The 22877-nt window shown below is 34.5% G+C and overlaps 1 long non-coding RNA gene across 1 annotated transcript; it reads right to left on the reverse strand.

Moving 5' to 3' along the window:
* Window positions 1–4023: 4023 nt before the first annotated feature.
* On the reverse strand, window positions 4024–4983 carry LOC127831980 (uncharacterized). Its single transcript, XR_008026598.1, has 3 exons — window positions 4931–4983; window positions 4286–4363; window positions 4024–4124 (listed from the first exon to the last, which is right to left on the reverse strand). It is a non-coding gene; the product is annotated as an uncharacterized LOC127831980 (long non-coding RNA).
* Between the last annotated feature and the right edge of the window lie 17894 nt (window positions 4984–22877).

Below are 22877 nucleotides of genomic sequence, written 5' to 3' on the forward strand. Positions count from 1 at the left end.
TCACTGCATAAAATCATTAAGCTACAAATGTACATGTCCAGCAGCTGGAGTTTCACTTCTTTATATTGAAATGTTTGCTAATTACTGACATCGTCTAAACAACACTGGTTATTATTTCGTGGTCAGCCATTTTGCATAAAAACAGTGTATAACCATGTTTATTATTAATAATATGTATAATATTTTCCAACAAATCATCCCGCGTTGTTTTCTATGGACACCATGGATAACTTAGATCTTATTCAATAAAGCCCTGAAAAGAAACAAATACAGCATATAAGAATGACTGTACCCAGGACAATATACCCATTACAAACAAATAACAAAACTATCTGCTTCAATACGCCAAAACTATATACGGTGTATGGTCTATTATCTAATATTTGGTTTTGCCTTAAAATTTGGTTTACTTACTGGTATAATGCCAGTGACAACATTTGTTTGGTTGGTTCAACTAAACGATCAAATACAAGTTGAAATGAACGTTTTGTTTCCAACGTGTCTCGAGAGTCTGGAATATACAAATCACATGGTTTATAGCTTATATCTAGGCAGAAAATGCTACATTAGAAGAGAAGATATTCAGATAATTTTAATTTATTATATTAAATGACATGTTCATTTTAATCTGGTCCTTGAATTGCGTTTGTTATAATATTTTTGCCAAATCATCCGGTTTTAAGTCTGCTGTCATATCTTTTTCGTTCCAAAAATAATGTGCATTTGGTCACTTGACAATTTAGATAGAAATTACTCATTATTGCACACAGATAACATTTTTTTTACAACATACATAATTTATCTTAAGTAAATTGGTTATGCCATTATTTTTGCTTCGGTATTTTTTTTAAACAATATGTCGCCAATTGGTGCAAAAAGGTATCACGTGCCTTTTAAGTTCAATGCCACATGGTTCCTTTTTGAACCAAAAAGGCGATGTATACATCAACTTCATTCAATTTGAAATGAACATAAGCGGTTTTGTTAGCCAATGGTCCTTGTTATACCTTAATTATATATAGTTCTTTATCTTAATTGCATACAATAACAATACCAGAGTGAAATTATATAATTGCAAGACGGTCTAATGATTTTATCAAATGATAAAGTGAAAACGAACCTGAATGGTCCCTGTGGATTCTGATGCCTTGATTATCATCAGTGTCAGAGGATGTGAATACATGTTCTTTGTGTTTGATTGTGGCTATGAAAATAAACATACATACATATGCTAGTATTGTTATTTCAAACATAATCTTTTTACTTCAATCACACACAAATATCGTTATCTTTAAATTTCATAATATTTGTTTTAGTCTCATATTATTGTTTTCTAATAAGCAATAAACAATTTAGTTCTGATTAAGTAACAAGAAAGAAACAAAACAACTTTGATGAAAGCTTGAATTTGGTAACTAAGTGAACTAAGCAATCGAGCTTTTAAGACTTATCACAATTTCAGGTCCGTACTTAAAAAGTTGTCGCGAAGACGCAGAGACGACATGTAAATAAACTTCTGGCATAACAATTCAAGTGTCCAAACTATGCGTCTATAAAGGTATTAATCTGATATCAAACGGTAAACAGAACAGAAACTGCAGAACGATACGGTTTTATGCCCATGGCTAACTAAATGTTAATTAACTGGGCGTTAATATTATTGTTTAATGTTGACTGTCATATTTGACATACGCGGGCCAATAATACACCGTATTCCAACGTAAATCTACAGTCAATCGCACCTCTAAAGAAACACGTTTGATAATCGAAACCATGGATGAACGATATTCATCTGATATTATGAAGTTTTTTGGCTCAGTTGAATGTGTCAACCTGCCATCAGACTTATGAGCTGAGATACAATGAACCGAAATTTTGATCAATGCAACGAAAGTTTCGATCAATTATTAAAATTGAAATATTTATTACAATTACAAATTTTAAAAAACATCACTTAATAAATTATTGCAAAATTATGACAAATGTAAGTTTCGTTAGAGGTGCAATTCAGTGAATATTACCTGTGTCTTTCAAATTTTCACTACGCCTCTCTGAGACAGAGGCATTCAATGTAAGGCCGGGAAGTTCAAATGCATCGCGCAAATTAACTTCAAGCTGCCTGAACGAATCGTTTAATATCCCGTCCTTAATAGCATTTTCATACTCATCACGTTCATGGGTAGACGGGAAGGCGACTCTGACAAGAATCGTCCCTTTCTCTGATAATTCAACATGTGGAGCTGCGCTCTCGTTTGGTAATGAAATACCTCTTGCGCCAAATATACGCAGCATTTGGGAAGCTGTTGACAATCAAGGGAACTGACAACACGTACAATTTTTAAAATTAAAGGAATAAACACTTCTTTATTTGTGAATAAATTCAACAGCGCAAAGACCTGCGTTTGTGAAACACAATGCCCCCTAATGCGCTTTGAAGCCACAGAGCGGCTTTTAAAGAGAAAATTTGTGTGCCTAGCTTCGCCAAAAATTAATTGACCGGAACGAAACTAACACTTCATCTGTAAGTCATATATGTAGACTTACATATAACAACTCAGCTTAATATTTGAAAGCTTTTCGTAAAAAAACTCCGGAAAACGGAAAATTCGAAGTCCAAGACCCATAACTTCGCAAAAATAAATGAACCGGAACGGAACTCAAACTTTATCTGTAGGTCATGTAGGTCAACTCACATACCAAACATTAGCTCTATATCTGACAGCGTTGAGTTAAAAAAATCCGGAAAACGGTTATTATATAGAACATTTCTAACTCAACGCACAAAATTCGCCAAACATCAATGGGCCGGAACGCAAGTCACACTTCATCTGTTGGTCATGTAGGAAGACCCATATACCAAAAAGCTCTATATCTGAGCGCATTGATTACAAAACCTCCGGAAAACGTAATGCAGGACGGACGAACTGACGGACTGACGGTCTGACAAACTGACGGACGGATAGTGCGACTGCTATATGCCACCCTACCGGGGGCATAACAAGCAAAATAATATAAATTTAGAAAAACGATATCGATACATTTAGAGAACCTTTGTATTATACGTCTACATGGGCTAAGCAGCACAACAAAAGGTACTATTCATGCGCGGATTAGTTAATATGTAACAGCGATTAAAAAAGATTGTTAATGATGTGTCATATATTCAAAAGAATCATTTTCTTTATAAATGGCGCTATAAAATAATGTGTTGTTTTGTGTGCATACAGTGTAAATTTACGTAAAATATTAAAACACTACAACCTCGTTCTTAACCTGTGCATGCATGCACTTAAAACAGTTGTCGATTCTACAAATCATAATTACAAAAACGTGATGTTATTGTTCAAAGGTATAAGAAACGTACCTATATCATTCATCACCGAGTCATAGTGATCCTGGTAGAGCACCGCTTTTTGTTCGTAGTTTTCTACATCCTTCATGCATTGAATCAGTTTTTCTACGGGTTTTAAGTTGTTTGTAATCTCACCATTTACGCAATCTTCGAAGAGTTTAAACAAATGTTTGATCGTTTTAGGCCTCACCCATATTTGTACACATCCTTGTTTGGCATAAAAATCTGGTTTGAATAAACAGTAATAAGGTCCAATGTATTTCTATTACAAAGTAATTGTTTGAAAAAAGACAGTAGCGACACACTAAATTAAGTTATTATTTGCTAAATGGTTTAATTTCTGGATTCAGAATCCATTAATTTGTGTTGATTGCTTATTTTAATCCATATTCACATACTGTACCATTAATCCCTTAGTGCATCATATTTTGTGGTGATGATTAAAATGTTAGATGTGTATTGTGTATGTATTCTTTAATTATCTTATTACCATGACATATGTAGACGAAAATTAAACATACTTACTATACAAATACAGACAATGATTTTTTACTAGTTAACTCTTGATTCAAAATGTAAGCACAAGCATAAAGGTCGTATGAATACAAACCACCGTAGTATGAAAACGTCTGTGTAAACGCATTTCTGATTTCTCTTTCATGTGCTGTCAAAGTTTCAGAAACACCATCTTCGTCTGCTCTGCTAATCAGATTTACCAGATCTCTTGTAACTGCGTCATTTGTGCTTTGCACTGCAATCTCTATCACCGCCTCTGAAATCAATTGTTACCCAAATGATAATATTTCCCATTTTAACAATGGGATGTTTTTTTATACATAATCTTTGTCTGTTTTCTTCGACGTATGAATTACATAAAACTAAAAAATAGTTTTATCATTGTTGAAAAGCCCCATTTATTACATTCATAACTACCTGGCACTTGCATCTTGTACTTATCGGCAGGTCGAGGGGGCAAAGCCCTTTCATCAGAAACATATCCAGGCTCATCAGCTACACATAATTGAGATGCAAGTTGATAATGAAAAAGACAGTACTTGTCTTTTGTGAAAGATTTGACAGAGTACATATTTTGTTTGCTTTTGACATAGGTTAGAGCTGTATTTAACGAAGTATATTCGAACCGACCTTCGTTTCAACATTTATACTTTGCAAGAATTAAAGATTAAGTTTTATCAACATGATAGGTCGTAAAAGGCCTGTAACATGCAACACGGTGAATAGGTTCCGTGTTTTATTGAGGTTTTAAACCTAAATTTACCCTTCTGTTTAGGTTTAATACCTAAATTAAACTTTTTCAATGTCGTGATCGATTCACCGTATCAAACGTATCACCGTATGATGTTTCTGTTGAAGATAATGCTGATTAAACTGCAGTTATTTTCCCACAACACGGAACCTATTCACCATTATCACTTTAGTAATAATGGAGGGTTGGGCTCAAATGGAAATGCTTTTCAGGTTACTGATACGTACAACACTGATCCAAATCTTTGTTCTCATATTTATTATAATTTTATTATCATAATGGTTTAATAATACTTATGTACAAAACGTTACCTTCAAGTATACTAACGTCGTGTTCGATCATCCTATGTAGTGTACGATATTCTGTGGAAGAAAAATTTCTAACAAAGTCAATGCTTATCCAAGATTAATATGACATTTACTCTGCAATACATATTAAATGAGGATAATAATTAAAACACATAACATTTCAGTATTGACGTATTGACTATATATGTCTTTGCTTTTTGAACGAAACGTAAACCAATGAACAAACAACATATTTGTCGTGTGATAAGTTCATCTTTTTTTTCCATTTAGATTCACGAACCCGCCAGTGGAAAATACGGTTTTGGAATATAAAAAAGAAAAAAAGGCGTTATTATTTTGTCAGCTGCTACACATTTACCAACAAAAATAATAATATTCTGAGACATTTTTCACCAACCCCGTAAGCTATGGCCCCATTCGCCAACCGATTTGACCCAGAAAAAAACAGAAAAAAGAAATGCGGTTATAGCTAACGTTTCGCGCAAACAAGCCGATGTATAGGAAACATTAACTTGATTGATGCACGCAAAGCTTAAGATCACTGTACTTAAATCTAATCAATAATGGCGACCGTTTGTATTTAATAAATCCTTAGACACACGGATCATCAATATTGGTAAGAATGTGATTTTAAAATAGAAATCGTGATTATATTGCAATATTTTCCACGGAAAGAGTCTGAAATTATGTATCCACTGATAGACACGCTAGGATTTCATCGTTTATCTTTAGGTACGAATGTATTTGACAATCTTTTTTGATGTTTGGAATATGAAATATTTGTTCTACTAAATGTGTAAGTTATCACATGTTTGAAATCGAAAAAAAAACCCTGACAGGTAAAAGTGTTGGTTGTTTAAAAAAAGTCGAATCGCCTATAACATGCTGTTTCGATTGATCGTCAAGCTTGAAAAAAATACATGGATGGTCTTTATCATATTTCTGTTTCATCCCACTTTGATAATGTCTGAGGATTTGTTTATTGAAGTCACTTTTTAAAATACGTTTGAGCTGAATGTGTCGATAAATACTGAGGTGACTGGATCTTTCGATAAACTATCAGTATTCATAATTATTTAATGTCCTACAATCATATATGATGTATTAAACTTTCTCTACAATTCTTTAATATGTTTTTGTTTTCTTTAGGATGGAAAAGTATTTGTAATTGAGCCTTAGAAGTTAAGTCAAATCCAATAAACTGTTAGTTTTGAGGATAACAATTGTTTTGTTAATATACATATTTGTCTTCAAATTTTATGTGTATTTTTATTTCTACCTCCACCTTAAATTCTCGTAAAGAAAATAATAAAAATGAGTAGCCTAAATTGAAAATTATTAAGAAATTCGTATAAATCTTACCTTGCGTGAACGATGGTATTGATTTTCTGTTTGCTTTTTTTTTCTTGTAACTGTATAAACTCCTCCAAAACATTTTCACTTGTATCGACATTACACTGTAAAATGTTTTCAATCTCTTCGTGAACCTCTGATTGCAACTGACTGTTGTCCATAAAAAGACACAACGAAATTAACAGTTTTTCGACACTTTTTAAATGCTGACTAAGTGATGTATCACTAATGCCCTTAACGATTGCAAAATATGCTTCTTTTCTAATTCGATTGATTTCGTGTAAGCTATCGGATATGTTACGTGGTGTCCCGTAATCGTTCATAGTTCATGGACGACCCATAGTTACTAACAATGTTCATTACTCTTAAATTACAGGTATGTAGCCTATCATTCGATATCTCGTCATGCGCGAATTGCCAAGATGACGAGTTTTGCATTAACTCCCATTTTCTCGTGCCGCGCATGGGACAAGTCTACTCTATCTATTTATGTTAATTTCTCTGCATAATACAGGATAAAATATTCAACAACACCATGTATCAGTTTCTAGTCCAATTTAATGTCTAACATACTTAATATTTTCGGTTATACAAATACAGTCTGATAGCTACATGATCGTATCTTTCTCGATCCGTACACCTCCAAGTCTAAACGCTAACTGCCTTGTTTCCCTCTAACATCTGGCCCGTGAAACTCAGTTATGAATCCCATTGGTCAGTGTTCTATACGTGCTTGTTCCTGATTGGATACATTACTTAAGATACTGAATCAATGAAGCCCTGGGAACGGGATAAACAACCCACCCAAATATTTACAAGCTTTATCCAACCTTTTGATGAGAGATTTAACTGAATAAACACTATTGCCTGAACAATACAAACATAACCGGCCTTGTGTCAACTATACTATTCTTTAATCTCTCCCTCATCGATAAGCTTATTTGAGCGTATGTGCACTTTGTGACTGTCATGTTTACTGGCCCTTTTGATAAAATTTTCAATATTTCTTATATAAGGTAAACCAACATATTCCACCTACAATTTCTAACCATAATGTGACACAACTTATCCCCTCAATTTGATTTTTATGTATTTTAGGATACAGAAAAATCTTTAAGAATTTAAGTATGGAAGTAAACGAAAACATATTAACACTTACGATGAAAAAAATCAAACACGCAAACATGAAAACATTAGTGACTAAAACATATATATGATGAAAATCTGTAAATTATTAATGAAATTTTTAACAAATGTTTCTGCAGAAATAATAAAACGTCGGAATATTTAAATAGTCAATGTCAATCACAATGAAATTGAATGCGTCACTGATTTGGGGAATCCAATACGAATAGTGTCCATTTTTGACATCTTTGCTGGAGGCGATGTGGCATCTAGGTGAAGAGATGAGACGTCCGGTTGGAGAGTATGTGACATCTGGTTGTAGATGGTAACACGCAGTCGATGGAAGACGGCGGCTTCCGAATGAAGACGATGATTGTCAGTCGGAGAAGCTGTTGGTCCTCGGTTGTCGCACGATTTAGAATACTTCAAACGTTAATTATATAGAGTTCTGAAGAATGTCTGCGCTCATGACTGTAGCATCATAATAACTGTTTATGTACACGTAATGAAGGTAACACATATATATATATATATATAAGTTCATAGACGATAAAATGTTCACCTAATATATGTACAAAGTACGCGCGATTTTCATCATCAAGTCCTTTCATATCATATCATCGTATCTTTAAAAATCATTTTCGACGACGCGTGAAATGTCCATTAACAGTCCACTCGTTGTATGGTACTGATGCTGGTTCACAATTTGGATCCATGTCGACAATGTTGGATCCTAATTGAAGTCGTCTGTTACGTCATCTGATTCTCGACGGATACATCGTCGTCGAAGATATCGGTATGTCGATGACATATTCTTCTTCTTTGTCGGGGTGTTAAGATCTGATCACGATCTCAAATGCGTTATGAACGCATGTTGCTGCAGGCAAACCACGCCAACGATGTCAGGAGCGCTGCTTTTCTCCTTAACTTGTATCGCATTGGCAAATCTTATAGGGTCAATTACATGAAATGATAAACGGGCCTTTTATTTACATATTAATGGAATTTGCTATATAAGCACTCAGATTACTATTCACACCTATGATAAGATATACCCAAATAAAATTAATGTGCTAAAGAAACGCGATTCTCATGACACAAATTTATTATGTTTTATTTAAACTATACGCATTTGTCTATTCAATGAAATGCATTGTGCTTTATTATGTTTTATTCTTATAAAGAAAGGAAAAAACTATATATATGATCCGTATAAAAAATTTAATGAATCATAGCAATATAGTTGTATCTTTTACATTATACTAATAAAAGGTTTAGTGCGTTGCTTTTAAGGATATTTACAAACTGTATTAAAATGTTATCTACGCTTAAAATGGTGTTTACTTGAGCGCTGTAGGGCATAAGCTAGCGTTGGTTAACGTCGTTGTCAAGTGCGTTATCATAAGCTGGTCTGATACGATACTAAAGCGTCATTCAATATGATTAGGTCGATATACGAATTGGGTATTTACCGTCCGTTGCGACAGGTGTGGTCTTTTTGTCATGTTTGTACCCGATTGAGATATATACCCAATTATCACTTTGGGAACAGGAAACCTCATTTCATTAAGTATACTTGATCATATAACCAGATGTTATCTATGGACAAACCTCATTGTTAATATGAAACGTAACACTGCGATAATCTTGGGAAATTGGAATCACACTTATATAATCAATTATTTAAATTTCATTAGTTTGAAGTAACGTTGACCTACGAGCCTAATTGTTTATATAGAGCTAAGACCATACGAACAGAAGTTCCCGATAATTGAATTACATTGGGGAAATGAAACCATATTTGTACAATAAATTATTCAAACTTCATTATTCGGTGTGACATAAAACTTTATATAGCCTGTACAAATAAGATTTTCTGTTGACCGCTTTCATATTTACCGTTACAACGATAAATGATGTAATAACAATCTTATATGTCAATAGGTTGACCTGGGCCGTTAATCAAATGTCTGTCAGTTATATAATTCTTCCATTTCCCAATCTTAACGTATGGTATTAAACTTTTCAATTTATTTATCCCACCCTGGGTGTAAATGTATTCGTGTTCATACTTGAAATAAATCTTAAATCGGATCTTAGTCTATGTAAATATCTCCCAAAAGTTTTATTACGCTTCAGAGCTGGTTGCTATTGCGCACGGATAAGTGGTATTTCACCCGTATACTAAAGTATGACATTTTCATTTCATTCTAAACCCGTAAATCAATGCTAATGACGATACATTATCGAAATCGGACGATACCGTCCTCTATAATCCTCTTTTTACATATTTAATACATATACATTCAAAACATATTTCTCTATATACAAAATTTTTTGGAGTCTTTAAGTCTCGACATCTATCTCGCTTTATTTTGCAGTCCATTCATTTACATGTGTTCAGCCATTGTCTGAAGGCACGTGAAAATTGCTTTCTTCATTGCGTTATTTGAACGTGAAGTCCTTTTTGTCAATTTTCTTTTTTTTGTGTTTTAACGCTACCGCGTCAATTTGCATCTGATCGTCTGAAGAATCATTTTCAAACCTACGTACAGGTGAGTTTTGTGAATTACCGTTATTGTAATGCATCGTATCTGATTCACTGGAGCTTGACTGTATATCCGCGAATTGTTTGTTTCTCAAATGTTTTTGCAATTCAGCGAGCGGTATGTTTTCCTCGTCATCCGTGTTATCTCTAATCTGTCGGGTCTGTTGCGTAATTACAGGTAACCCATGTACTGACGTATTTGAATCGCTATCAGAAGATAATGTGTCGTCCGCAAAGGCTAAATTTGCTTTTCTAATCGGGCGCGCTAGTGGTTTATCTATCATTGGCCATTCATCGATATTTGCGTGCCTTATTTGATCAGCGTGAACTTTAATAGTTGAGTTGTCTAACTGATTCTTTATTACGTATGTTAACGGCGACTTTTGTTCGATTATACGATAATATGGCCTCCATTTACTGTCTAATTTATTCGTACGTTGAAAGTTTTTGTAGTAAACGGGGTCATTGATTTCGAACTTAATATCTTTCGTGTTTTTATTCGCATAATGAGCTCGTCTACGTTTCGATTTTTGAATTTGGGCACATACCTTTTTAAATGATTTGTGTTGTTGTTCTAATATTATTTTATGATAATCTTCACCGTGATATTTACGTCTAGGCTTTAACAAGTTGTCTATTGGAAGAATAGGGTCTCTATTAAAAAGTAAGAAGAACGGTGTGTGCTTCGAAGTCTCGGATGTACAAAATCTCATTGCCGCTAAAGACATGTTTAAATGTACGTCCCATTGTTGTACATTTTCTTGAACCCGTTTTGATAGTATATTGTTCATAGTCCCATGTGAACGCTCGTTCATGCCATTAGACGCGGGATGATATATTGTCGTCTTTACGTGGTCAATGTTCATTGATTTTAATGTTTCAGTGAAAGCTGTGCTTGTGAATTCTTTTCCGTTATCAGTTATAATTCTTATAGGACAACTATGACGGCAATAAATCTCGTTCATTAACAGGTGTATTACGCTATCAGACGACTTATCAGGCGATGCGAAAGCTTCTATGTATCCTGAGAATTGATCTACGAAACATATTATATATCTATTTCCGGAAAGCGTTTTCGGATATGGACCGCATATATCTATGGAAACAACTGAAAACGGAAACGGCGGTATTGAGGTATCCGACGATATGGGAGCTTTGATTGCTTTTAAGTTTCTACTTTGACATATAATGCACTTAGATACATAATCATTCAATTCTTTGAACATTTTAGGCCAGTAATATTTCTCTTTTAGTGTCTGAAAAAGCCTTTGAGACCCAGGATGTCCGTTTTCATCATGGTATTGCTTGACAACTGAATCAGTCAGGTGTTTAGGTACAAACAGCCTGAGAGTAGGTTCCTCATCTACGTTTGATATGTAGTACAGTATGTCATCAACCGTTAAATATCTATCATCTTCACTCTTGTTCTGTTTCCCTAATCTTAATCTCGCTTTAATCTCAGATATATGAGGGTCTTTTCCTTGTTCTATTTGCATATTAAGCCCTGATATGTTATCATTCGACGCTGTGTCGTCGACTGGAAGTGGCCGCGGGGTAATAATATTATCAATTATTTACCTGTGATCGATATGCGTAGAGTCAATTACATTAATTTCGCGCGTCTGGTTTTGTCCATTTATTTCCGAACTAATCGTCAAATGTTTATCGTTAATATCTAATTCTAGTTCTGTTTGATCGCATTGATTATTCTTTATTTTGGTTTTTGGAGGTCGGCTTAGAAAGTCAGCAATAATATTCTTTTTTCCCGGTATATATTCAATTTTGCAGTTGTAACCCGCTATACTTAAGGCCCATAATTGTATTTTCTTGTTTTGCATCGGACTTTCCAAAAGAAATTTCAACGGCCTATGATCCGTCTTGATAACAAATTCGGCGTTGTGTAAATAATGGTGTAATTTACTTAGACTGTAAAATATGCTGTAACATTCTTTTTCAATGGTACTATATTTGCATTGCGTGGGGCTTAATCTGTGTGATATGAAAAATATCGGCTTTTCGCCCACATAATCCCCGGTCTCGTTACTGTCGCATTTTTGAGTCAAACAGGCTCCGACGCATTTATCAGATGCATCCGTATACAGAATATAACCTTTTTTGGATTAGGGTATGAAAGATAAGGGATTTGCGTAAATGAGTCTTTTAATTGTAGGAAACTATCTTCGCATTGTTTTGACCATTTAAATGGGACATTCTTTCTCGTGAGATTAATGAGTGGCTCGACTACTTCTGAATACGACGGACAGAATCTCCTATAAAATCCTGCAGCACCTAAGATGGATCGTACATCGCGCACGCACTTTGGCCTAGGGAATTGTCGGATCGCTTCCACTTTTAACGGATCCGGCCTTATACCATTTTGATCTATGATGAAGCCTAGGTATCTAGTCTCTCTTTGTAAGAATTGACATTTTGATAGTTTTAGCTTTAGGTTATGTTTACTGAGACTCTGTAGTACTGTATCTACGTGTGATAAATGAGATTGCAAGTCAGGTGAAAATATTAGAATATCGTCTAGATACGCCACAGCGAAGCTCTCACAACCTTTGAGTACTTTATTAGCCAATTCTTGAAATATAGCACCGGCGGAGGAGGCACCGAAGGGCATAACATTAAATTGAAATAGACCCCTGAATCCCGAAGCAAAAGCCGTTTTTTCTCTGTCCTCTTCCTTTATAGGTATTTGCCAATATCCCGATATCAAATCTAAACTGGTGAAATATTTACTTTTACCTAATAACGCCAATATATCATCTATTAATGGTAATGGATAGGCAATTGGTTTTGTAATTTTGTTTAATTGTCTAAAATCAACACAGAACCTTTTCTCAACTTTATTATCTTTATTTGAATCATGGTTATTTTTCTTTTTATCTACTAAAACAATAGGGAAGCTCCACGGACTTCTTGATGGACTTATTATGTTTGCGTCTAGCATTTCGTCGATGGCTTTATCTATGAATACCTTATTGTTTAATGGTGTTCGATACGGCCTTAATTTAATGGGCGGATGATCCCCTGTATCTATGGTAAATTCTATCGCTGAAGTTTGTGTTAATTCTAAATTATTTCTTGCGAAGAGAGTTCTGTGTTTTAAGAGTATCGGTAGAATATTTTCTTTTTGATTTTCATTTACACGTAAATCTGATAAGATTTCATCTTTAGATAAACCTGATTTCGGCTGATTATTTTTAATAACTTCTTGTACTGAGCATATTTCATTATCATTTACCGATTTTATTCGCCCTATGGCACAGTGTCGTCTAAGCCTTATTGTTTTGTGCGTATTGTTTATAATTAAAATGGGAAATTGTCTATCACGCGTTGTCTTGACGACTGAATTAACAATTGTTAAACCGGGTTCATTATCAAAGAAAGAATTGCTTATTCCATTGAATTCATAATTCGTATTTGAACGTATGCAGTTTCTTTTAGCTTGAGCAAAGAGTCTATATGCAGTTTGTGGTTTTAACACAGTATGCCTAGTTAATCTCGCTATCGTTGAAAGATGTGTATCTTCTTCTAGAGGTACATAACAGTTATCAATCCTCAAACATCCTAAATCAAAGTATAAACGGACACCATTATCTTGTAAAAAGTCTCTTCCTAAAATAACATTTCTATTAACGTTACTTACTACAAAAAACATGTGCTCTTTATATATGCTCCCTATTTTGAATCTCAATTTTACACTTCCGTGGACATGTAATGAATTTCCATTTACCGACTTTAGATTTACTTTTTGAAATATCAGTGCGGGTTTTTGTTTTAACATATCATAAGTACGTTTACTCACGATGCTGACTTGAGCGCCTGAGTCTATCAAGCTCCTAAATTGATAACCACCTGTTGAAATAACACAAGAATTTGGACTACCACACAAAGCGATATTATATGTCTCGACTTTTTCATTCTTACCATAGACCCCTTTTTGGTAAGAATTTCCTAGTTTTTTCGATTAATGTACGTTTTCCTTTGAGTACATTCTCTACTAAAGTGTCCTAATTTACCACAATTCCAACAATCAATTTTATCTTTCCAATTTTTGTCATATTCTTTCTTGCGCCTTTTATCGTTTTGATTTATCGTATGACCGTTCCGCCCTACCGTATATGCACTTATCTCGCGTTGCCTACGGCGACAGATTTCAATAGAATGACCGTGTTTCTTACAATATGTGCAAACAATAGATGACCTAATATAATCGATACCTGTCTGAATATTATCGGTCGTAATGTTATCAAGTCCATTTATTTGCGATCGTAACTCAAACCTAGCTCTGACACTTTGCTCATGTATAGCGCTTTTTAAAGCATTTGATAACGTTGCATGATTTTCGCGCATTAATTTAAGTCTCAAATAATCGTGCGATAATCCGTCAATAAAAATTTCTACTAACTGTTTTTCTTTATAGTCTAAATTTCCTTCAATATTTTCGTATGCGTCAGTCGCAAGAGATAAAAGTCGCTCAGCGTATATTTGAACATGTTCGTCGGTCTTTTGTTTAGTCGTCTTTAATAATGAGAAAGCGTATTGTGGGTCTTGAATTTCCGCGAATCTTAATTTAAGCTGTTCCTTTAAATCTGTCCATGTCCCTGTCGTATCGTCAGTCAAAAAACGATGTATGTAATCACTAACAAGCCCTTTACTAGATTGGTAAGCAACAAATTTTAATTTATTCTCATCTAAATTGGTAAGTGTTCCATATTTTTCTACATTTTTAATCCAATTTTTAAATTCTTTTGAATTTCCATCAAATGATTGTACCACCTGTGAAATAGTCTGAGTGCTTATGGCCGTTTTAACATCTTTAATTTGTTCATTCAAATTTTGAAATAACTCAGGGATTATTTGATTTGCCATTTTGATACAAGCTTTAGGAAATAAAACAGTCACTCACCGGAAGTTGCAGAATATGTGCGGTCTGATGTCGTTGTTCCCGGCTCACGGTTGTTGTTACTGGTTACAGAAGTTGCCGAAACGGAGTTTCTTCGCGTTGTTTTTCATGGCTTCGTAATCGTAAGTGGTAGTATTTCTTTGTTCGAATCCTTGGTTCACGAGCACCATTTAACGTCCTGTGTCCCGTAATCGTGCATAGTTCATGGACGACCCATAGTTACTAACAATGTTCATTACTCTTAAATTACAGGTATGTAGCCTATCATTCGATATCTCGTCATGCGCGAATTACCAAGATGACGAGTTTTGCATTAACTCCCATTTTCTCGTGCCGCGCATGGGACAAGTCTACTCTATCTATTTATGTTAATTTCTCTGCATAATACAGGATAAAATATTCAACAACACCATGTATCAGTTTCTAGTCCAATTTAATGTCTAACATACTTAATATTTTCGGTTATACAAATACAGTCTGATAGCTACATGATCGTATCTTTCTCGATCCGTACACCTCCAAGTCTAAACGCTAACTGCCTTGTTTCCCTCTAACATCTGGCCCGTGAAACTCAGTTATGAATCCCATTGGTCAGTGTTCTATACGTGCTTGTTCCTGATTGGATACATTACTTAAGATACTGAATCAATGAAGCCCTGGGAACGGGATAAACAACCCACCCAAATATTTACAAGCTTTATCCAACCTTTTGATGAGAGATTTAACTGAATAAACACTATTGCCTGAACAATACAAACATAACCGGCCTTGTGTCAACTATACTATTCTTTAATCTCTCCCTCATCGATAAGCTTATTTGAACGTATGTGCACTTTGTGACTGTCATGTTTACTGGCCCTTTTGATAAAATTTTCAATATTTCTTATATAAGGTAAACCAACATATTCCACCTACAATTTCTAACCATAATGTGACACGTGGTACCAAATAACACTGTGGAATATCAGCTATCAGAAACTCCGTCAGATATAAAGGTAGCGAGTCAAAAGTAACCTCACTGTGCCTTGGGAATAAAATGCGTCTGTTTCGTATTCCAGTATCAGTTTGCAGTATTCTGTCACCGTTTTCCTCTATGAACCTATCTAAATTCGAAAGTGGATTTCCGCGTGTTACAAGAAATCTTAACATGCAACGCAAAACACGACGTACAATTCGCATTTGAAGATGTGCCAACTTGTTCGCGTTGGTGTTATCCGCTTGAGCCATGTCTCTGAATTTAATTTAACAGACAATATTAATTCTTTCATTCGCCAAGACAAATTAATATTACTTCGTTAGGCATTAAAATCAGATTCTTATTGAAAACCAGGTTAAAATAATAAATATCAACGTAACAATTACAAGACGTATATAAAATGTACAACACAACTATCAATATATTCATCCTACAGAAGACGAAATTATTACAATATCGTCAACGTGATACCGTTATGATCGAGAAGATTACATAATCACTAGTTATATATCGTACAGAACCTTGATTAGTTTTTACACTGTGCATGTATTCATATGTTTATGTCGAAATACTCGGTGTACCTCTGAACAGCAATTATCACTGTTGTAACAATGGAGGACTTTGGATGATGACAGTGTTTTTTTTCATGGTGATTAAAATCTTATAACTTACGAGGTTTAACTTTTTTTTTGAGAATCAACAAATGATATTTGTTATGTTGTGTAACTTTCGGACCTTCATATTAACTCTTTTTGCATCATCGGAGTTCAATCCCCTTTATATACACAGTAGTATGTGTTTTAACTTGTGTCGCGTGTGACTAAAAAGTTACTGCTGCTGGAAACATGTTTAATAGCATATGCTCTTGTGTCCCTTCATATTTGGGTTAGGATATTTTAACAGTCTCAGAATTATTGCCCTTTTAGAAAAAACCTAATTCATTTGTCTGCCATGAAAATAGTTAAAATAAGAAACGCAAATTGGGGTGATATGTTGAAGCCATTAATTGGGATTCACATTTGATAATTGGTATTTTGTATGCGTTCAATACCTCACATTATATATGGATGTTTGTTCTATATCACCGCTTTTTACAAAACCTCACAGGTGTGACTTTATCTCTGTGCCTATCGCCGCAAATCGCTTTTGATATCAAAACAATTATAAAATGCAGATAACGACGCTGAATGAATTTTAACATGTGAATGTTTGCTTCATTGTGATCTTCATAATTAACAATAACTTTGTTACGAACGAAACAGCTGTCCGCTACCGGGTTAAAGTAGTCGGATTAAAAACAGACTCAAATACATTTCGTTACTTAGCTCAAGAACGTTTTAATAATGCCCGTTGAAAATGCTGTCTCCATTGCTTTGGTAACAATACAATCATCAGTATTGGTCTGACGAATGAACAAAAATGAAATAATGGGCATATTCACCATGATACCCTCCATCCAATTCTGAGTTCAACGCAGCTAAAATACTTCTTGATTAGTTTTTCACAGGACCCTCATTTTAGTTTTCACTTAATTTTGTACCCATAGTAATAAATGTATCTTATGTCAACAACACTTGCATATTCTCCGTTTAGTCACTATCCGCTTACTGAATTTCCTCAACCTAGCGTTAATAAGTTTTGAGTCTTCGCAATATTTAAATTTTCCGGACGGACAGACGTACACAACTAAAATAACTTGCATACAGCCTTCATGGAACCCTATCAACATACCAAGTTCATTAGCCCAGCCTGCGAACTGTTTACTTAAGATCCATATTGTAGTTTTTGAGTATTTCTTTAACCATAATAAATATATATGTAACTATGGCGATTTAAACTTCTGTCTTACGAAAAATAATGGATATAACGTTCATCTGGTTGCAATCAACGCAACACACATTGCAACGCATCTTTATATATTTTACAACGCAGCTAAACATGCAGGACTGAACCCATGCACTGGGCCCACGGGCCCGCCCCCCCCCCTGCTGGCTGTCGAGTTATGTTTTTTTTTTAATAATGGGCCTACTGCAAATTTTTCTCACATGAAAGGGCCCACGGTACAATTCCCCGAAATACAAATAGGCAGATGCGTTTTATTGCCCCTGCTACACTAGGGGATTAGCGCTAATTTACTCGCCAGTGGAGATACGCCCCTATGCTATGTTTTCTTATGACCTTGTACGCACATCCCCGATCTGTCAATTACCCGTTGTGCTCAATGCTTCATCTATCGATGGTTTGTGTAATACGTTTTTTGATTGGCCAAGGAAAGAGAAACAGCGGATGGATGGAACTGATACAGAAGGTCGACTGTCATAAAACCATAATAGTATTTTCTCGTTGAATTCAAACATCCTCTAGAGTCATACTTTATGATACATTTCTGTGAAAATTGTGTTGTAGATGATAAACATTTTATTATGCATTTACTTTGAAACTTAAGAGGAGGTTTGATTTAAAAGAGAAAACACTATGAGTTATATGTTAGTGACTGACATATAACGATAATAGTATTATCTCTTTGAATTCAAACCTCCTCTATAGTCATACTCTAAGATACATTTTTGTGAAAACTGTGTTGTAGATGATAAACATTTAATCATGAATTTACTTTGAAACTTAAGAGGAGGTTTGAATTCAAAATGAAAATACTATAAGGTTACATGTCAGTTACTGACATAACCAGAATAGTATCTTCTCTTTGAAATCAAACCTCCTCTAGAGTCATTCTTTTTGTTACATTTCTTAATAAAGGTTTTTGATTTTCAAAGGTTGCTTTTCCTTCTTCATAAAACATAAAACATTTCTGAAATCTAAAGCTTTAAACATGTGTTAATTTTACACCAATGGTTAAAACGTTAGACTTCAGTAAGGTGCTGATTTACTTTTTTATACGCATTTCAATTCACTTTGAACAGTGCGTAATCCAAAAAAAATATATTCGGGAGGGGCAACCACTCCCGCACCCTGCCGGTTTGACCCCCCCCCCCCTCAGTCAAAATTTCCTGTGTACGGCCCTGACATGACCTTCCAGTACTAAGGGTAAAGTGCTCGTTGCCGGAAGATTGTTAAAAACTGCCGCATTTGTTCTTTTGTCAAAGAATGAGCTAAGTACGTATCACATGTGACACAGTTCTCGTTACGATGTATGTCATCCAGTATCGTTTTGGGTGAATATGCAATGAATTTATTAATTTATTGTTTTTCGCCTGCGGATGACATGGCAAGCATGTCGGGTATTTTGTGGTTAGGTATTATTATACATTTGAACGAATTTTCAATTGTTTTGAGAATATTAAAGTGGTGTGTATGGTTTGAGGGCTAGCTGAACCGCACACCTACTCCAGAACTTATCACAAACCAAATTCCTCCAATGAAAAATCTTATCTTACGCACATATTGGAAATCATTACATTTATCAAGTTTAACGAATTTCTGCTTAATAAGATAGCAATAATTATATAAGTTTCTAAGATAATGTGCAAGCATACGTCTGATGTTTGATCAAAGATCTAACGACAAATTTAAGTAACGACCGAATATCTCTTCAAAACTAATAGACCTGAATGTACTGGTCCGCGCTTATATGTTGTGTGATTAAAAGTCTCTGCAGGCCTATTGAGTATCCAATCAGGCAGATATGCTTAGAGTTATATTCCACGAAATGAACGTTATTGTTTAAGTTGTTATGACTTTGATTAAGAAGACGAATACCTGTTACAAGTATATGCCGCTGTTGAACGGATTTTAATAACCTAATTAGTCGTATATTTTATATTCTAACACGGCCCGAGCCAAATTTCATATAAGCAAAGAAGAAAATCGTCTATGGGTTTTTCTGCAATAATTATGGGCGGAGCTTATACACTGAAAGCACGCACTGTAACTAAACAAAACATTCCGATACATTTTCCACCAGCGTAATAATCCGGTATTTAATGCATGAAAGTATTACGGGCGCAGATCTGATCGACAGAACAGCCGAAAATTAATTTTATGGGCGGAATTTCACATAAAATAGTACACAAGAAAAATAACATACAGTGTATGAATCTTTAGTAAAAAACGTGTTAGAATCGAAATAATTCGTGTACGTTATAATTTGTTGTCGAATAAACCACGGCCGGAAGTTTAGATGAGTAGGGATTAAATCACGAGTGCGAAGCTTTCAACAAACTAAAAACGTACACGCATAATTTCTAACTAACCAATCTGTATATAAATTCCACCAGTTCTTAGTTTCATGTGACAAATCAGTAATTTCAGTTGGAAAAGATATTTGACGGTGGCTGATCATTTTGTTGTCGTCATAACAGCTCCATTAAAGTTGTGATTGAAAATTATAAAACGTATAAACATGATTACGTATTCAGCAAAATGGATCAGAACACATATATCAAATTGTATTTACATGTTTGATGACATAAACCAATACATTACATGAATGCCGGGCTGAAACTTAACTATGCTTATTTAGTGTTTTCTTCCATATATCATAACATGTAACATTAATCTTCAAGACGATAACTAAGTAATTATTACTTAAATCTTCAAAAACTGAAATAGTTTATAAGAGCAGAGTAGCGTTAAACAGGATTGTATTTCCTTTCGTTTATATTAATTAATGAATAGCATGGTCTTGTGACATACTATTCACATATGTATCGAAACGTTTATTATTCAAGGTAAGCTCGGTGTGTTTATATTTGTACAGTTGTGTACTCCTTCATCTTTATCTAATAATATCAAAGAATATCGCCTTTTAGTTTACCTTTAAGACCAGCGTCACCTGCTCTTTACATGGGCATTTGTTCTATTAATTAGCGAACGGTGTGTGTGATCGCGTGGGGGTCACATTTAACTTAATTTAGTCACATTTTGGTTGCATTAAGTCATGCAGAACACGGTTTTATGCTTTATGCTCTTTTTTCTTAAATTTAAATGGAATCTTTTCATGTTTCATGTCAACTGACCGCATTCCAGCAAAGTGAAGTTTTTTGACATCTTAATTGAGTATCTCCGTGTATAATGCTCTCACCGGTCCTTTACTTTCAACACCGGTCCTTTACTTACACGGCACAGAAAATATGATGTTATAAACATAGTTGCGCATCGACTCTCAGAAAATAATTAGTTGCGGACATAATAGTGCAAACAAGAAAACATATAAAAGGCGGCGTTATAAAGGTTTATTATATGCTTAACACGAGGGTTAAATTGGGTTTCAAAATATGCGGTAGCCGGTACAATTCTGTCAACTCACATATTCAGTGTATGCACAACGACTGCATTAACGTTATTATGCCATGCGTAGTTAATAAAGTTGTATATTATGTTGATACTGTAACCGTTCAAAATTGAATACAAAAGCTTGTTAAAACACCAATACACATGTACATAAAAAATTTAAATCGTGTAAGGCAACAATAAGCATGAACAAGAGGGAGAAACAGGTCGATACAAAAACTACGAATTCGACTATGCACCATTTACAAGTCCCTGGGCACGTTCCAGAGATATATCACTTCCATGGCAAAACGCGTTGAAATAACCTAATAGATCAGTTCGCTACTGCTTCTCGATCGCCGTAGTTTAACGATTGTGTCGTGCACATTATCAGATAAAATGATAAATCAGAGCAAGACAAGGGACGGCTCTGAACGCCGCACAAACCACCAACTTGCCAAATATAAATATATTTGATAATTTAAAACTTTGTATTTACATACAATTTAATATTTTGATAGATGGCATTACCATAACTGCAGAGTAGAAGAACCACCACTATTTTGTCCCATGTTTTTGAATGTTTCCATATGCATTTTTGTATAGTTCGTTTCTTTCGTGGAACATAACTCTGCAACTATTAAAGGTATTCAAATGAATCTTTTTATATGGTATATTTCTATTAAAGAAATGCTGAAATGACAATTGTTAGCATCATTATTCCTTTAAGTTGTAAATGATTTATTGCTCTTAGTGTATTTTTGTTGTGTGGATCTAGTTCATAATTATTGGACATTTTAACTTATTTGTTTTTGTTAATCTAACAAAATCTCATATAATGATAAAGGACACTGAGAGGCAGTACATGGTACACATATTATAAATGCTTCTTAAGTATCACAGGGTTATTGATCTTTGCTTATATTCTGTTTTCGAAAAAAAAGTTAAATTGTTTTTCTGTTTTCCTATATTTGAAATTTAAGATCACACTTTCGTGTAACAAGAATGTTTCGTAGGCATTCGGCAATTACAAAAGCTATTTTTGTTAGTTTTGTTGCTGGTTTGGATTAATAGTTTTGCATTCGAATTGCGCACCAAAAGGCTACCGCGGTGTTATGGTTACACGTCATGTCATTTGCAACATTATAATCAGCAACGTGTTTGTTGAAACCGTACTTTAATGAATCATTGATTAATTGTCACGAACATTTGTTAATATAATAATTCAACGTTATGAAGAAGTTGCTGTTACCATACCTCTTTCGAAGTTTAAATATTGAAATAAACATTACTCATGTCTTATTGAATGCGCTATGTATATTAGAAGTGCCAATAATGCTTCAATCCTGCTATTAAAAAGGCGTGTTTGAAATAGCCATTATATGACATACAACACATATTTTCTTTTTTTTTTAAATGGCCATTTTTTAGCCAATTCTTTTTTAACCAAGTACTTTTATGTGTTGTCTAAATCAGACAGACTCACTCGTTGTCGCGATGAAATAAATATATACCCTTTCTAACGCTCGGGTATAATACCATATTCCAAACACCCATGCTTCTCGGGTTCTGTGCAACTCCGTTGTATCCAGCTAACCCCGTATGACAAAGTGTGCTATTCAGATCAGTATGCAAGGTAACAAAAACGAAACGAACCTGGATTTGTGTAGTATATGTCTGCACTAGTGTCTCTCGATTTAGAATCATTATACAAAAATACATGTCTTACAACAATGAACTAAAGAAGTGTAAAAACGGAGTCAATTTGTTGAGACTCTATTTTATAATTGGTACTATTCAGCAA

Source organism: Dreissena polymorpha, chromosome 5 (assembly GCF_020536995.1).
Source record: "Dreissena polymorpha isolate Duluth1 chromosome 5, UMN_Dpol_1.0, whole genome shotgun sequence".
In the NCBI taxonomy this organism is placed as follows: Eukaryota; Metazoa; Mollusca; class Bivalvia; order Myida; family Dreissenidae; genus Dreissena; species Dreissena polymorpha.